The sequence below is a fragment of the Bos grunniens genome, chromosome 9 (assembly GCF_055505025.1).
Source record: "Bos grunniens cultivar Pamir isolate PY7600 chromosome 9, Bosgru_T2T1.0, whole genome shotgun sequence".
Classification (NCBI taxonomy): Eukaryota; Metazoa; Chordata; class Mammalia; order Artiodactyla; family Bovidae; genus Bos; species Bos grunniens.
The window spans coordinates 70,378,519-70,394,686 of NC_141173.1; the positions used below are offsets into that span (position 1 = coordinate 70,378,519).

The window sequence follows — 16,168 nt, forward strand, 5'->3', positions numbered from 1 at the left end:
TTTATAATTGAAATTGGAAAATAGAGTTCTTGAGGCTGTGATCTCTTGCACAGACCCTGAAGTACAAATGAGATTTGCCAAATCATGATGATTCTTGAAATCATTGTGATGTAAGAATTTGTGACTCTAAGGAACCTAAGCCTTTATAGGAAAGCAGAGTTGGGAAAATTGAGGTGGCAGGTGAAACCATGAAAGCTGTTACGATATGCTGTAAAGTTATTAAAGCAACATAATAGTAGTGACATGTTAGATACAGCAAGTTAAAGTAACATTTTATGTCTTAAAAGAGTAATTATGGGCATTGTAAAATTAATTTCCGTTTACCCTTTCTAATAGGAGAAACTTATTCATTATCCCCCTTGAGCTGCTTTCAAATTCATTGGCTTTGCTGCTGATAATATGCATTCTAAAAAGCTCTTAGAATCCTGCCTCCCACTGCCTGGTTTGTCTCAATCTTGGTCCAAATGTTCAAGACCTTTAAATTTTGTTACTTGAAGTTGTTGATCCCCAGCCCCCAAGTCAACAGTGTTCTAAACACAAATAGAGTGAAATAGTACCTAAGAATGCTTTAATGCCCTCTCTTATTTCTAAGACTTGGGTCTGTGACAACTTTTTTTCTCAGCTTCCAATAAATCATAGGGCTTCCCTGGTGGCTCGGACAGTAAAGAATCTGCCTGCAATTCAGGATATGGTTTCGTTAGAAAACTTCTATTCTGTCATTCACTTTGTCGCTGTTTTTTTTTATAAGTAAACCTACTACAGTATTCTTGCCTGGAGAATCCTACGGAAGAGGAGCCTGGCAGGCTACAGTCTACAGGGTCGCAAAGAGTCGGACACGGCTGAGCAACTATGCTGGTACTACTACTATTTTTAAAAAATGAACAAAAGCCCAAAGCACAGCTGTGATGATGATAACGATTGGTAATGATTATTCTGTGCCAGAGTATGTCCTTAGCATGTATTAACACGTGCAATTCATATGTCAGCCCTAGAGGTAGTACCAGAAAAATTATCTAAAGCTTGGAAATATGTAAAAGAGATCAGTGGTGTTTTTCCAAGGTATTGCTGGAATTGCACATTTAATTTCCTATTGCCTGAGTAGACTATTTTTACACTTTGTACTGGCAGAGGTTAACTTGTAGATTTGTGTTGAGATGTAACTTGAGATTTCTATTGGATTGGTGGTCTGGGGATGTGGGGACAGTGATGATCCCAAAAGTTATGGTTTATTGTCCTCTTCAGTTCAGTTCAATTCAGTCGCTCTGTCGTGTCCGATTCTTTGCGACCCCATGAACTGCAGCACGCCAGGCCTCCCTGTCCATCACCAACTGCCAGAGTTCACCCAAACTCATGTCCATTGAATAGGTGATGCCATCCAACCATCTTATCCTCTGTTGTCCCCTTCTCCTCCTGCCCTCAATCTTTCCCAGAATCAGGGTCTTTTCCAATCACTCAGCTCTTCGCATCAGGTGGCCAAAGTATTTGAGTTTCATCTTCAGCATCAGTCCTTCCGATGAACATCCAGGACTGATCTCCTTTAGGATGGACTGGTTGGATCTCCTTGCAGTCCAACGGACTCTCAAGAGTCTTCTCCAATACCACAGTTCAAAAGCATCAGTTCTTTGGCACTCAGCTTCCTTTATAGTCCAACTCTCACATTCATACATGACCACTGGAAAAAATATAGCCTTGACTAGATGGACCTTTGTTGGCCAAGTAATGTCTCTGCTTTTTAATATGCTGTCTAGGTTGGTCATGACTTTCCTTCCAAGGAGTAAGTGTCTTTTAATTTTGTGGCTGCAATCACCATCTGCAGTGATTTTGGAGCCCAGCAAAATAAAGTCAGCCACTGTTTCCACTGTTTCCACATCTATTTGCCATGAAGTGATGGGACCGGATGCCATGATCCTAGTTTCCTGAATGTTGAGCTTTAAGCCAACTTTTTCACTCTCCTCTTTCACTTTCATCAAGAGGCTCTTTAGTTCCTCTTCACTTTCTGCCATAAGGGTGGTGTCATCTGCACATCTGAGGTTATTGAGATTTCTCCTGGCAATCTTGATTCCAGCTTGTGTTTCCTCCAGCCCAGCATTTCTCATGATGTACTCTGCATATAAGTTAAATAAGCAGGGTGACAGTATACAGCCTTGACGCACTCCTTTTCCTATTTGGAACCAGTCTGTTGTTCCATGTCCAGTTCTAACTGTTGCTTCCTGACCTGCATACAGATTTCTCAAGAGGCAGGTCAGGTGGTCTGGTATTCCCATCTCTTGAAGAATTTTCCACAGTTTATTGTGATCCACACAGTCAAAGGCTTTGGCATAGTCAATAAATATTAACTAATTTTGTTTCTAATCTGCCTCTCACCCAAATCTTTGTTAAATTGCCCATAAAAGCCTACCTTCTTAAATGCCCTTTGGTCCAGTTTTAATATCTTACTTTTCCCTTGGTTAAGTAATGAGTTAACTAAAACTTTGACATGTTCATTTTTTAAAAACCTTTTGAAAGTCATTCTCTAACACTAACCATTTGTACTATAATTTTTGAACGATTGCATATTATCCTGTTGTGTGGACTACAGCTAGTTTACTCAATATATTCTCCTGCTGTAGGATGCTGATGTTGCTGCTAATGTTTCCTTTTAAGAAAAAAAAAGCTGTATTAAATATTCTGTGGCTAAGCCTTTGCATTTTGTTGAAATATAACTGTACAAATGAAATTTCTCTGTCAAAATTATCATTTTAAAGACATTTGTTAGACACTGCTCAGTTGCCCTCCAGAAATTTTGTACTAGTTTATACCTCCACTGAACATGAGAATACATTTTCATTCTTCAGATTTCCTTTCCCCCTAATGATTCCTGATAGGAATGACTCATACATGTAATAAAAAAGGAGAAATTGATGAAAATGTATAACAAAAATTTTGAAAAGAAAGAACTTAGAGTTGGGGATAGACAATTAGCTGCACTATATATTGTTTAAGAAATTTATTTGATTGTAGTGTAGTTGATTTGTGTGCATGTGTGCTCTTTGTGATCTTATGGACTGTAGCCTGCCAGGCTCCTCTATCCATGGGATTTTCCAGGCAAGGGTACTGGAGTGGGTTGCGATTTTCCTTCCTAACCCAGGGACCTAACTTGTGCTTCCTGCATCTTCTGCATTGACGGGTGAATTCTTTACCATTGAGCCACCTGGGAACCCTATAGTTGATTTATAATGTAGTTATACAAATATATATATATGTGTATATACATTTTCATATTCTTTTCTACTATGATTTATCACAGGATATTGAATATAGTTCCCTGTGCTATATAGGATGACCTTGTTGTTTATCCATTCTATAAATAAAAGTTTGTGTCTGCTAATCCCAAACTCCTAATCCATTCCTCCCCCACTCCCATGTATTACATATTAAAGGAAGATTGTAATATTTGCGACTCAACCTGAGTAGGGTTGGCAATATTTATTTTCTAACTGATCTAATTAATATGCTGGGATGACTTTCCAGTTCTGGAACACCTAATTATGGCCTGGCTTCCCTGGTGGCTCAGATAGTAAAGAATTTGCCTGCAATGCAGAAGACCCTGACTTGATCCCTGGGTCAGGATGATGCCCTGAAGAAGGAAATGGCCACCCACTCCAGTATTCTTGTCTGTAGAATCCCATGGACAGTGGATCCTGGTGGTCTATAATCAATGGGGTCGCAAAGAGTTGGACACGATTGAGCAACTAACATTTTCATATTTAATTATGGCCTGGCACAAATAAATAACCCAGTTCCAGTTCCAGTTTAGTCGCTCAGTCGTGTCCAACTCTTTGCAACCCCATGAATTGCAGCATGCCAGGCCTCCCTGTCCATCACCAACTCCTGGAGTTTACTCAAACTCATGTCCTTCGAGTCGGTGATTCCATCCAGCCATCTCATCCTCTGTCATCCCCTTCTCCTCCAGCCCCCAATCCCTCCCAGCATCAGAGTCTTTTCCAATGAGGCAACTCTTCACATGAGGTGGCCAAAGTACTGGAGTTTCAGCTTTAGCCTCATTCCTTCCAAAGAAATCCCAGGACTGATCTCCTTTAGAATGGACTGGTTGGATTTCCTTGCAGTCCAAGGGACTCTCAAGAGTCTTCTCCAACACCACAGTTCAAAAGCATCACTTATTTGGCTCTCAGCTTTCTTCACAGTCCACCTCTCACATCCATACATGACCACTGGAAAAATCATAGCCTTGACTAGACGAACCTTTGTTGGCAAAGTAATGTCTCTGCTTCTGAATATGCTATCTAGGTTGGTCGTAACTTTCCTTCTAAGGAGTAAGCGTCTTTTAATTTCATGACTGCAGTCACCATCTGCAGTGATTTTGGAGCCCAGAAAAATAAAGTCTGACACTGTTTCCACTGTTTCCCCATCTATTTCCCACGAAGTGATGGGACCAGATGCCATGATCTTAGTCTTCTGAATGTCGAGCTTTAAGCCAACTTTTTCACTCTCCTCTTTCACTTTTATCAAGAGGCTTTTTAGTTCCTCTTCACTTTCTGCCATAAGGGTGGTGTCATCTGTGTATCTGAAGTTATTGATATTTCTCCCAGCAAACTTGATTCCAGCTTGTGCTTCTTCCAGCCCAGCATTTCTCATGATGTACTCTGCATATAAGTTACCCAGAGAACACCTAAATTTCAGGAATATCTTTTCCTTCATAAAACCATAATCTATTTTTATAATGAAAATTAAAACATTTCCTGAGTTAAGTAATAAAGAAAAAACTAGGTGAACTTAAAAATTTTTTTTAGTCAATACATGTTTTGAACTGTGTGTAACATGGCAATTTCCTTTATCTTATCCATCAAAAACTTAATTCTATTTTCAAGGCATGAAAAATGTAAATTCTCTAGATTTGTGATTTCCTGAAGTTCACTAGAATACCTCATGAGAAACGTTGAGCTGGAAGAAACACAAGCTGGAATCAAGATTGCCAGGAGAAATATGAATAACCTCAGATATGCAGATGACACCACCCTTATGGCAGAAAGTGAAGAGGAACTAAAAAGCCTCTTGATGAAAGTGAAAGTGGAGAGTGAAAAAGTTGGCTTAAAGCTCAACATTCAGAAAACGAAGATCATGGCATCTGGTCCCATCACTTCATGGGAAATAGATGTGGAAACAGTGGAAACAGTGGCTGACTTTATTTTTCTGGGCTCCAAAATCACTGCAGATGGTGACTGCAGCCATGAAATTAAAAGACACTTACTCCTTGGAAGGAAAGTCATGACCAACCTAGATAGCATATTCAAAAGCAGAGACATTACTTTGCCAACAAAGATCCGTCTAGTCAAGGCTATAGTTTTTCCAGTGGTCATGTATGGATGTAAGAGTTGGACTATGAAGAAGGCTGAGCACCGTAGAATTGATGCTTTTGAACTGTGGTGTTGGAGAAGACTCTTGAGAGTCCCTTGGACTGCAAGGAGATCCAACCAGTCCATTCTAAAGGAGATCAGTCCTGGGATTTCTTTGGAAGGAATGATGCTAAAGCTGAAACTCCAGTACTTTGGCCACCTCATGTGAAGAGTTGCCTCATTGGAAAAGACTCTGATGCTGGGAGGGATTGGGGGCTGGAGGAGAAGGGGACGACAGAGGATGAGATGGCTGGATGGCATCACCGACTCGATGGACGTGAGTTTGAGTGAACTCCAGGAGTTGGTGATGGACAGGGAGGCCTGGTGTGCTGCAATTCATGGGGTTGCAAAGAGTCAGACATGACTGAGCAACTGAACTGAACTGAACTGAACTGAAAGTTCACTATGAGGAAAAGTCCTATAACACAGCTGTTACTACTCTCAGTTTTACAATCTTTCAGTACTTTATGAATAGTTATTTTAATAGTGAGAGATGTCACAAAAACCAGACAGAGAGTGGGCTTCTGGAAGTCTGTTTAGGGCTCAAAGAACTAAGAGAAGACGGAGAGACAGAGCAGGGAGGAGAATCCAGTGCTTTCAGAAAGAAGTGAAATGCATTTCCTTTTTGTTGGCAAAGACTATCTAATAAGAGTGAAAGCATTGACACTATCTTGAACACCTCATAGCTTTCCATTTTCATTTAGGCCCAGAGTGATCTCAAGTTGGGATGAAAATATATATATTAATTAGTATAAACTCATTGATAATGCTCAAACTTGGACAAACCTAAGAGTCTGATGGTAGACTAGGCAGCCTTTGCCCCAGTATTTTTGCCCCAGGGAGGTGGGAACCAGGCAGAGAAAAGAGGAGGAGGTAAGCAGGGGATGACTGAAAAATCAGTGAATCCAGGGGACTGTGCTCCCATCTCACTGAATGCCTAACCTGATATCAGACCTGTGCCCCTCTTAAGCTGTTCTAGGAACTGCCTGTTATTCTTCTTTGGGGTGTTTTCTGAATTTCCGCTAAAAGCACTTAGCTCCTGATTCTTAAACATGTTCCAGGCTTTCATAACCATTAAGGTGAACAACAACCAAAGGGTCACAGAATTCATTAACCTCAGTGCTTGAATATCCAGATGTTGGGGGATGTTTACCAGAAATTTTCCCTAATGAGCCAAGCCACTTTGGCACAGGGGTTTTGGGTGTTGGAAGAAATGCTTTCTTGCAAATTTGTTCAAGAATATCCTCTTTGTTCAAAGGGCCAGACCTCAGGTCTGGGATACTAAAGATTTATTTCTAAACTGAGACATTTTCAAGACAAAAATACACGTCTGGTCAGAAATTAAAATTGAATCCAGAGTAAAGCTCAAATAACAAAGAGAGTTTAAAGGGTCAAGATTTCTGCCTACTCTAGAATATAGTTTTAGGACGCCTGGGTGTGGCTTTAATGCAATGAACAGATGGGGTCCATGTGTAAACATGCAGTGAGCTGTAGAATTCTTAGTCTCCCCAACTCTAAATACTCTGCATATCTAAATTCCCATGAAAAACATTTCAGCTGAAGAAAAGGAAACACAGAATAATGAGGTGGTTTTTTTTTTTTTGGCCATGCCACGCAACATGTGGGATCTTAGTTTCCCACCCAGGGATCAAATCCACACCCTCTGCATCCCTTCATTAGAAGTGCAGTCTTAACCACTGTGCCATAGGGGAATCCATGAACAATGATTTTCTCTAAGCTTCTCTATCTGATTTCCTTGAGGAAATCTATTTTCTTTGAAGTTCACCATTCATAGGAATCTGCCTAATGTGTCACCCCTTTCTTTTGTATTCACTAAGACCAGCCCAGTATTCTAGCCCAGCACTTGGGTAGGGATAACACCACAGGCATGATAGGCCCTGGGGACCCAGAGAAACCCTGGAACTTCCACAGTCTGGGGTCCCCTGGGATATTGCTATCATAGTACTACCCAGAGACAGAAGAGTAGGAGAGCCACATGAAGAGATAGATGCTTTAGAGAAGATACTGGGCCAACCCAGACTCCTAAAGGCTTTTTCTGAATGGGATCACATATAATGTTTGTACCCACGGATGTTAGAATCATTTGTCCTGGGATTAGGTAAGAGCAGGATTTGTGTCTGTGAAAGAGGTCAAAACAAGTGACAGAGTATGTTTTCTCCACATCAGACATCAAATTTAACCTAACCCTAGACATCTGGAAAATCACGTAATTTCAGGGTTGCCTTACAATTTACTGCCTTTCTATCACAGAGGAAACACGTGTGAAGGATGGAAAATGGAAGCTAAGTGGTATTTTTTAGGGTGGGGTGATAGAGAAGAGGACTGTGGCTCAGAGGGTGTGGTCAAGAGTCCTTGGGAGTCACAGACAGCACTCCAGGTCAGTACTGGCAGGGGAGGGAGTGTCCCTGCCCGTGACCCATGGAGACAATGAAGCATCTTGGGTAACAAGAACTGGAGATAGACCTGCACCTCCAGGCTCTTCCCTGAATATTTCCCCTTCAGTCTTTGCAGATCTGATGTGACACTCAGAAGAAAATGCCAAAGATGTTTTCATATGAGTGGAGGGTATGATCCAGAGGACATTCAGGTTAGTCTTTAGAAAACAGTAATGTTTGAAAGGTCTGATTTGTTTCCAAATCATGTTGTTACCAACTGAACTTGGGTCTGCCCACTTGCTGAGCAGCAAATTATTGACACTGGGTTGTGGTGAAGGAAAGTACTGTGTTTAGTGCAGGGGTCAGCAAAGAGAACAGGCAGCTCATGGGTAAAAGATCCAAAGTCTCCGATGGCTTTCAGGGAACTTTTTTTTTTTAAAGGTGTTTACTTATTTATCGGCTGTGCTGGGTCTTTGGTGCTGTGCATGGGCTTTCTCTAGTTGCAGCGAGCTGGAGCTGCTCTCTAGTTCTGGTGCTTGGGCTTCTCATTGCCATGGCTTCTCTTGTTGCAGGGCACAGACTCGGGCTCAGTGGTTGTGGCACATGGGCTTAGTTGCCCCGTGGCACATAGAATCTTCCCAGACCAGGAATTGAACCTGTGTCCCCTGCATTGGAAGGTGGATTCTCAATCACTGGACCACTAGGGAAGACACAGGGAAGGGCTTTTAAAGGCAACATCTAGGATGAGGGCTGTGGCGTGCATGGCTCTCTTCTGGTTAGCTGAAGAGATAAAGGGTGGTGTTTCAGGAAACTCAATCATCAACCTTCTGGTTCCAATCAACCTGGGGTCACACAGTCACTAACCTCCACCTGGGTGGAGGTCTTAGTTCCTTCAGAACCACTCAGACATGTGTCAGATTGTTAGTATATCTCTTGAGGAAGAACAAGGATTCTGTTTTATTGCTGAACTGTTACTACTTTTCTTGCTTAATTGCTTTTCCTTTGTTTCTGCCTTCCCTCACTTCAGTTCAGTTCAGTTGCTCAGTTGTGTCCGACTCTCTGCGACCCCGTGGACCATAGCACACCAGGCTCCTTGTCCATCACCAATTCCTGGAGCTTGCTCAAACTCATGTCCATTGCGTCGGTAATGGACAATCATCTCATCCTCTGTCACCCCCTTCTCCTCCTACTTTCTCATCAATCTTTCCCAGCATCAGGGTCTTTTCTAGTGAGTCAGTTCTTTGCATCAGGTGGCCAAAATATTAGAGTTTCAGCTTCAGCATCAGTCCTTCCAGTGAATATTCAGGACTGATTTCCTTTAGAGTTGACTGGTTTGATCTCCTTGCAGTCCAATGGACTCTCAAGAGTCTTCTCCAGCACCACAGTTCAAAAGCATCAATTCTTCGGTGTTCAGCTTTCTTTATAGTCCAACTCTCACATCCACACATGACTACTGGGAAAACCATAGCTTTAACTAGATGGACTTTTGTCGTCTTCCCTCACTTCCCTAGTTAGTAACTCCTTGAATTTTTTCTTTGGAACTCAGGGAATACCTAGGAGACTACAGCCTTTTCTACAAAAAAGAAATGGAGGACACAGAGGGGCTTTGTTACCCCAGAGGACCCCACAGGATCCTGCTTGGTTTCCCTGTTACTTCAGATACAAATTGTGGTTCTGAAATAATAAGGCTCAGGATAGAAGTACCTGAGCTTTCTGAATAAAAGTACCTTTTGAAAAGCTCTTAACCAAAGCTAATTTAATTTTTATACATGTTCCCTGTGTTCTTTTCATTTCTCAGAAACCAATTTCAGAGGTAAACAGTTATCTGTCAATTTCATTAGATTAGGCAAATGTAGTATAATTGTATAATTCTTCATTATTTCCCAATTACTCTTCTTTTGCCTCAGATTGCTGAAGGAACATTTACCAATGATATTAACTTGTTGATTTAAATCCTAGGCAACTTCGTCTCCAAATAAATTGACATTTATCTTCTTTCAACATCATCCTACAAATGTAGGGTTAATATTTATCATGCAAATAAGTATTTTATGCACATGGGCTTATTTCCAATTTCTTTTCCTCTTAGTGCTTCAATGTCTATTTTATTCTGGTATCTCTCAGATTACTGCAGCCTCTCTAGGGAAACTCTTTTCAGATTGAACTCAAATATTTTCTACAACAATTTCTAATCCAGAAATACCAGACGATGTAATATATACATTTCAGACCTTATCTGGCATCAGTGTGAAGCACAATAAGTGTATCTTTCATACTAGTTCAAAACAAACACTAATAAAGTGAGCTTTAAAATCTATATTGATTATTATCTATAAACTCCTAAGGTTTGAAAAAAGCTGTTAAAATTTTGGGGTGGACTGTACAGCTGGATGCCAACAATAGCAATAATAACAGTTCTGTGTCCCAGGAGTTGAATTAAGCTCTTTTCATGCCTCCTCCCATTTAATCCTCACAATGCATCGAGAGGTGGATGTTACAGATAAAAACAACCCCATAGCTAGTAGGAAGCAGATTCAAGATTTGAACTCAGGTTTTTGGTACTAGTGCCTTATCTTCCCAGAAAGTCTCCTTAGTCAGATTTAGATTCATAAATACATAACTGTAGTCTTGCCTTTCCTCAAGATTCATTAGATCTCATTCTTTGATTTTCACAGTTTTCTAATTTCCTAATTTAAAATGTTGTCTTTACTAATGGCCATACATGATGCTATTTAGCATCAAGGAAACAGGCTGATAGTATGAGTACTCTACTTGCTATCCATAATTTTTTGAGAATTCATAAATTTTCTTGGCCATATGCCTAAATTCTAATTTGTGGTTGAAATGACATGACTGGACATGGAAACTACACTTTGTGTCTAACTATTGAATCATTTGACTCTAATTCCTAAGGTTTCCGGAAGGCATAAACTTCTTTGTCTTATACCTGAATCCTTCCTGGGGAATTTCATGCAAAAGATCATGAATTTTTCATGTCTTAGAAATCAAATCTGCTTTAAAGTCCCTCTGACTTTGATTGCTTATTCAGCAAATGATACACTCTAGTCACTTGCAGAAACATGCTTTGTAGGTAACAGGCCTCCAGAATTCCCTGTTGGCACAAACTGGTGATGATAACATGAGTTTCTTACTCCTCTCTTTTGACCCCCATTGTACTATTGTCTCCTGGATATGTATGTAAATTTGGGTGAATTCAAAGGTTGATAGTGCCATTATTTAGTTGATTTACCAGCAGCCATTTGGATTCTGAATATCTCATTTACACTGAATCAGGATTCTAATTATCAATAGTTAATCCAAAAGGTGCCAGATTTCAAAAGTATGTGTTTTTCAACTTATAATTTTGGTCCAGGAATAGATTTTAATGTTCAGAAGAGTGAAATCACCTCAGCTTTCAGTACACAACACATTAACCATTATGGTTTCTTTGGCTGCTCTGAAGTTCTTGAATTTGCACACATTTGATTTTGTTCTCAAGGTGTCCACCAAGACCTGTTTGTTTTTTTTTTTTTTGACCTGTTCTTATACTATTGGAATTGAGTAACCACTGAACAAATTTAGAAAATGACCCTTTGACCTTTTTTTTTAATTTTATTTTATTTTTAAACTTTACATAATTGTATTAGTTTTGCCAAATATCAAAATGAATCCGCCACCCTTTGACCTTTTATATTATTGCCTTGCAATAAAGTATATTTCAAAGAAAAACTAATATAGAAAAGAAAATCCACAAGGTAATATATCGGAATTGAATCTCATGTTCTTTGCAACATCCCCAAGGCCAGCTTTCAACCTACACTGTTTTCTCAATAAAGCAGCTGATTTCACATCACATCTGTCGCTATGGTGACAATAGAACAATGATAGCCAGAAAACTAATAGTGTTTTTCCAACTTGCCTTCTGGAATGTGTATCGGACATGGAAGCAGCAGCAAAGCATTTACTGAAGGGAGAGGTCAGCGAACCCATCCAGCAAGGCACAGTCTTTGTTTCAAATCAAGAAGCATAAGGGCGTTTGCCAACAGTTAGTCTCGAGTTCCTGCATGTGCCCAATCTTTACCTGTGTGACTGCCAAAATTCCTTGGGAAGAAATATAAAGAACATCATTGAACACTGCTAGGAAGAACGTGGCAGAAGGGAAGAAAGAGGGTTGGAGAGATGAAAACATAAGTAGCAATGTCTTGGCTTCAAATGATGTGAAGTGAAACAAGCTCTGTGGGAAGGGAGAGAAAAGCAGTGGGAGTGGGATCCAGGTATAATGCATGGAGGTACTGGAGCTGGCTCTGAGCTGTGTGGCAGCTAACAACAGTCTACGTGGTTAACAAGACTACACGCATTAGCTTTCCATGTGGTAATGCTTGTGATGCCCCTCTGGCTGTGTAACACTAATTAAGCTCAGATTAAAATATGGCAGGAGGGAATTCCCTGGCAGTCCAGTGGTTAGGACTTACTGCTTCCACTGCTGGAGCCCTGAGTTCCATCCCTGGTCAGGGAACTAAGATCTGGCAAGCCAAGTGACCCAAAATGAAACAACAACAAAAAATGGTAGGACGCATGGATACATGTAAAGTGGCTAACAGGTTACCTTGGAGATGGGGTTGTGTAGGGGAAGGAAGGAATAAAGGCAGTTGGAAGCCAAAAAATAAAAAATAAGCATGGATGCCATCACCGTTTTGAATGTCTCTAAGATTATGGAAAGATGTGTACAGATATTAACTTTCCTTCATACCTTTGAGGGGGCTTATGTAGCACAGACAACTCCTAGGCTCTTGCTAAAAGGGTTTTTGCCTGGGCACTTGGAGTGAAAGGCTAATAGGAACCAGAAGAAAATATGTAGACTGTTCCTTGCAGCCCCAGCACTCAGTTCTAGATCTTTACCCCACAGATTTCTTATGCTTTTTCTTTTTTTTTTTTAATAGAGGAGTAGACATGGTGATAATGTAGGGAATACTTTTCTGGAAAGGTAGCAGAGCCAGCATTATATCCAAGAATTAAAGAAAAAACAATCACTGAGTGACTTAAGGAACCTATAAAAAGTTCTGTGTTTAAAAAAATCTTACTTACAGATGCCTAAAATTTCACCTATAATTAGGCAAGGGGTATTTAATAGATTTCAATTCATGGGCACCCGCATTCCCAGGGTTGCCACTATCTGGTGTGCCATTCTAATTATTTATGACTGTGTATCAAACCATCCCAACACCTAGAGGCTTAAGACAAAAGACAACAATAAACATTTTCTTATGACTCTTCGTGTCTGTAGAACAGGCATTCAGGAAGGGCTCAGCTGGTTGAGTCTGGCTCGGGGTCTCCCATGTGGATCAGTCAGACAGTGGTTGGGGCAGGGGAGGTCTGGAGCAGCTGGGGACTGACAGAGCATCTCTCTCTCTTTTTATATATATGCAGTCTTATGCAAGCCTTCCTCACTGCACGGTGGCCTCAGGGCAACTGAATGACTGAAGACCTCAAGGATGTGTATCCCACCTTCAAGAGTGAGTGTTTCAGCCAAGAAGGCAGATTCTATGACACCTTTTATGACTCAACCTTGGAAAGCCAGCAGAATTGCATCTGCTATGTGATGTTGGTTACAAGTGAGTCACAAATCTCCCTAGATGCAATAGGAGGGGAATTAAACCCCACCTCTTGGTGGGGGAGCAACAAAGTTCTAGGAAACACACAAGATGAGAGATACGGTTGTGATTCTCTTCGAGAAATGCCATCTGTGCCTGTGCTTTATTGTAAGGACTTTAGGGCCCAGGGTGTATAGGAAGGCTATAAAGTGGTTTTTTGTCTGTTTCTCTTTTTTTTCCTGTTTTTTTTTTGGGTATTTTTGGCCGAGCTGCTCAGTTTGTGTGATCTTATTTCCCCAGTCAAGGACTGAACCGGGCACCTGGCGGTGGATTCACAGAGTTCTAACCTCTGGACTGCTAGGGAAGCCCCATGCTGTAAAGCTTTGACGTGTAGGAGCAGGTGTGCGTGGCAGAAGGTGACGTGTGATGGAACCCTGGTTCTCTTGTATTTGTCCTCCTAGCACTATGCACTTTCTTTCTCTAGCCCTTTTATAAATTGAAAGTATCCTAACAGTAATATTTCCATATTGTTTTCTTCTTTGACAGAACATGTTTTCTGTAAACAAAAGACAAAACAAAACACAGGGAAAAGAAACAACCCCTCCTCCACATAAAACCCAGAGTGATTTAGAGAACAGAGTGGAGCAAGAGACCACGCGGAAAAGGTTGAGGGAAGAAACCCGAAACCGGAGGCTGGTTCCAAAAGATGTCATAGGAACCTGCAGCTGTAAAGGCCACATAATGCAGAGGCCTGGGTACTATTGGGGTGGAGATTGTTTGGGGGGTAAACTTCTTAGAAAAGAGAATAATAAAATTTGACAGAGTTTTTCTACATAGAAATTAAAAGCTTCAGTATGGCAAAAGAAAACACCAAAGAAGTCAGAAGTCAACAGTGTGGGAAAGATGCTTGCAATAAACATAGCAAAGGATTGTATTTCAAAGAGCTTCTAGCAAATGTGCAAGCAGCTTATAAACAATCCAATAGAAAAATGCCTAAGGATAGTCCACAGAAAAGAAAGGGAAAATGTCCAATGAGTATGTGGACCTTTGTCATCTGGGAAATACAAACTGAAACAAAAGCAAGCTATCATGCTTAACCATTAGATTCCAAAATTAAAAATGATAATATCAAATGTTAGCTAGGGTATGAGGAACTCAGATACATTGTTGGTATGACTGTAAATTGCCATAATTTGTACAAAAGTTATCTGGCATTTTTATTAAAGTTGAAAATGCATATATCTTTAACATAGCTGTGTATGCTTCTGACAATATATAAAGTAGAAAAAAATTGAATATAAATGTATACATTAAAGAGCATTTATTCTGGCAATTTTCTTATTTACAAAAGCTAGAAAAAAATCCCAAGACCTGTCAACAAGGCAATGATTGAATATTTAAATGATGAAATTTTAGTCTATCAAATTCCATGTAGTAAAGGACAATAACAAGGCATATCCTCTGTACCTTGTCTTGGATATCATTCAGTATATAATAAGAGTGAAAAAGTTACAAAATAATATGAATATACATATTGTTATTTGTCTTATGAATAGTATAAAGAAAATGATAAATATATGTGCATATGATTATTTAAATGAAGTATAGAAGGAATCATTTGAAATTTTCAGTGGGATACAAAGTGTTATTAACACCAATTTGAGATGAGATGGGAGAGAAACTTAATTTTACTTGACAAGCATCTTCATCTTTGGAACTGTTTCTGTAAGCCGTATAGGTGTTTGATCCAAAGACTAAAGAAAAGGAATGTCCATTATATGTGCTGGCTAGCCCACATCCTGATCAAGTAATTATATATTGAATGAACAAATGAATATATTGGATCAAGGAAGCCTGAGATTTCTTCAGTTAAATTCATTTTTAAAAAATCATAGGGGTAATACTTTTATTCTTTCCCTGAGAAAGGTCATTCCAGTAAATCAGGTTTCTATTTGGATAATTCAGGCCTAGGTAGTATCATCAAAATAATTCTAGTAAAAAACAGGAAACAGTAAAATGTAAACATCTCTACTGCTGTTTTATTTAGTTGGAGGATTGAAGATTTGCAGCACAGATTTTCCAGCTCGATTCAATTTTTCTGCCCAAATTGACTAGAAAATTCTCATTTCATGCAATTACAGCACTTTATCACCTTTCATTATAAAATGTTTTCCTTTAGGAATAGACCATTTTTGAGAGCACGTTTTCTGGAGTGATTAAAATCTTGTAGTTAGCACTGCATCCTTTTGAAAATGGAATTTGAACAAAATCCAAGAACAGTTTAAAATTCAACTTCTTGCTTTGGAGGACTTCATTATAAAACCCATCAAATAGTAACAATGTACCCAGTAAGAGTCCATGTTTCTATTCCTTATGTTATTTTTGTCACCTGAAGACAACCATGCCTTAAATTCTGATGAAAATTCTAGTTCTTCCCACCCATGATTATCACTATTTGAAGTTAGGTGGTCGTTTACGGTCCTCATTGCCAAGAGAGAGGGGAAGAGGCTCCTCCTCCTCCATGATGGCCTCTTCCTTAGCATCCAAAGCTCCTATTACTTATACCCTGGATGGTGAGTTCTTCACCACTCACACAGCAAACAGGGGCAGGATCTTCTCTGGAGATAATGTGAGACCCTGAGCCTTATCTCCTGGCTGCTCCATGAAGGTGGAACACTTACTAGACAAAGAAGTATCCATGAACTCCTGCTTCTCCCAATTTCCATGTTCCTGTCCCATCTGGGAGCACGACAGGATGGCTGTGCCCTTTGAGAAGGGAGCAGTCACT

The 16,168-nt window shown here is 40.0% G+C and overlaps 1 long non-coding RNA gene across 6 annotated transcripts in view; it reads left to right on the top strand.

Annotated features, from left to right (window-relative positions):
* Nucleotides 1-16,168, top strand: part of LOC147366105 (uncharacterized) — a 43,350-nt gene that overhangs the window by 16,714 nt on the left and 10,468 nt on the right. Inside the window, exons 2-5 of one of the 6 annotated variants that reach the window (XR_015132401.1) lie at nt 7,917-8,001; nt 13,217-13,302; nt 13,681-13,796; nt 13,927-14,054. This is a non-coding gene — a long non-coding RNA (uncharacterized LOC147366105). Of the gene's footprint in view, nt 1-7,916; nt 8,002-13,216; nt 13,303-13,680; nt 13,797-13,926; nt 14,629-16,168 lie in introns of those variants that run through there. The other 5 variants (XR_015132400.1, XR_015132399.1, XR_015132397.1 and 2 more) reach the window with 5 other exon arrangements.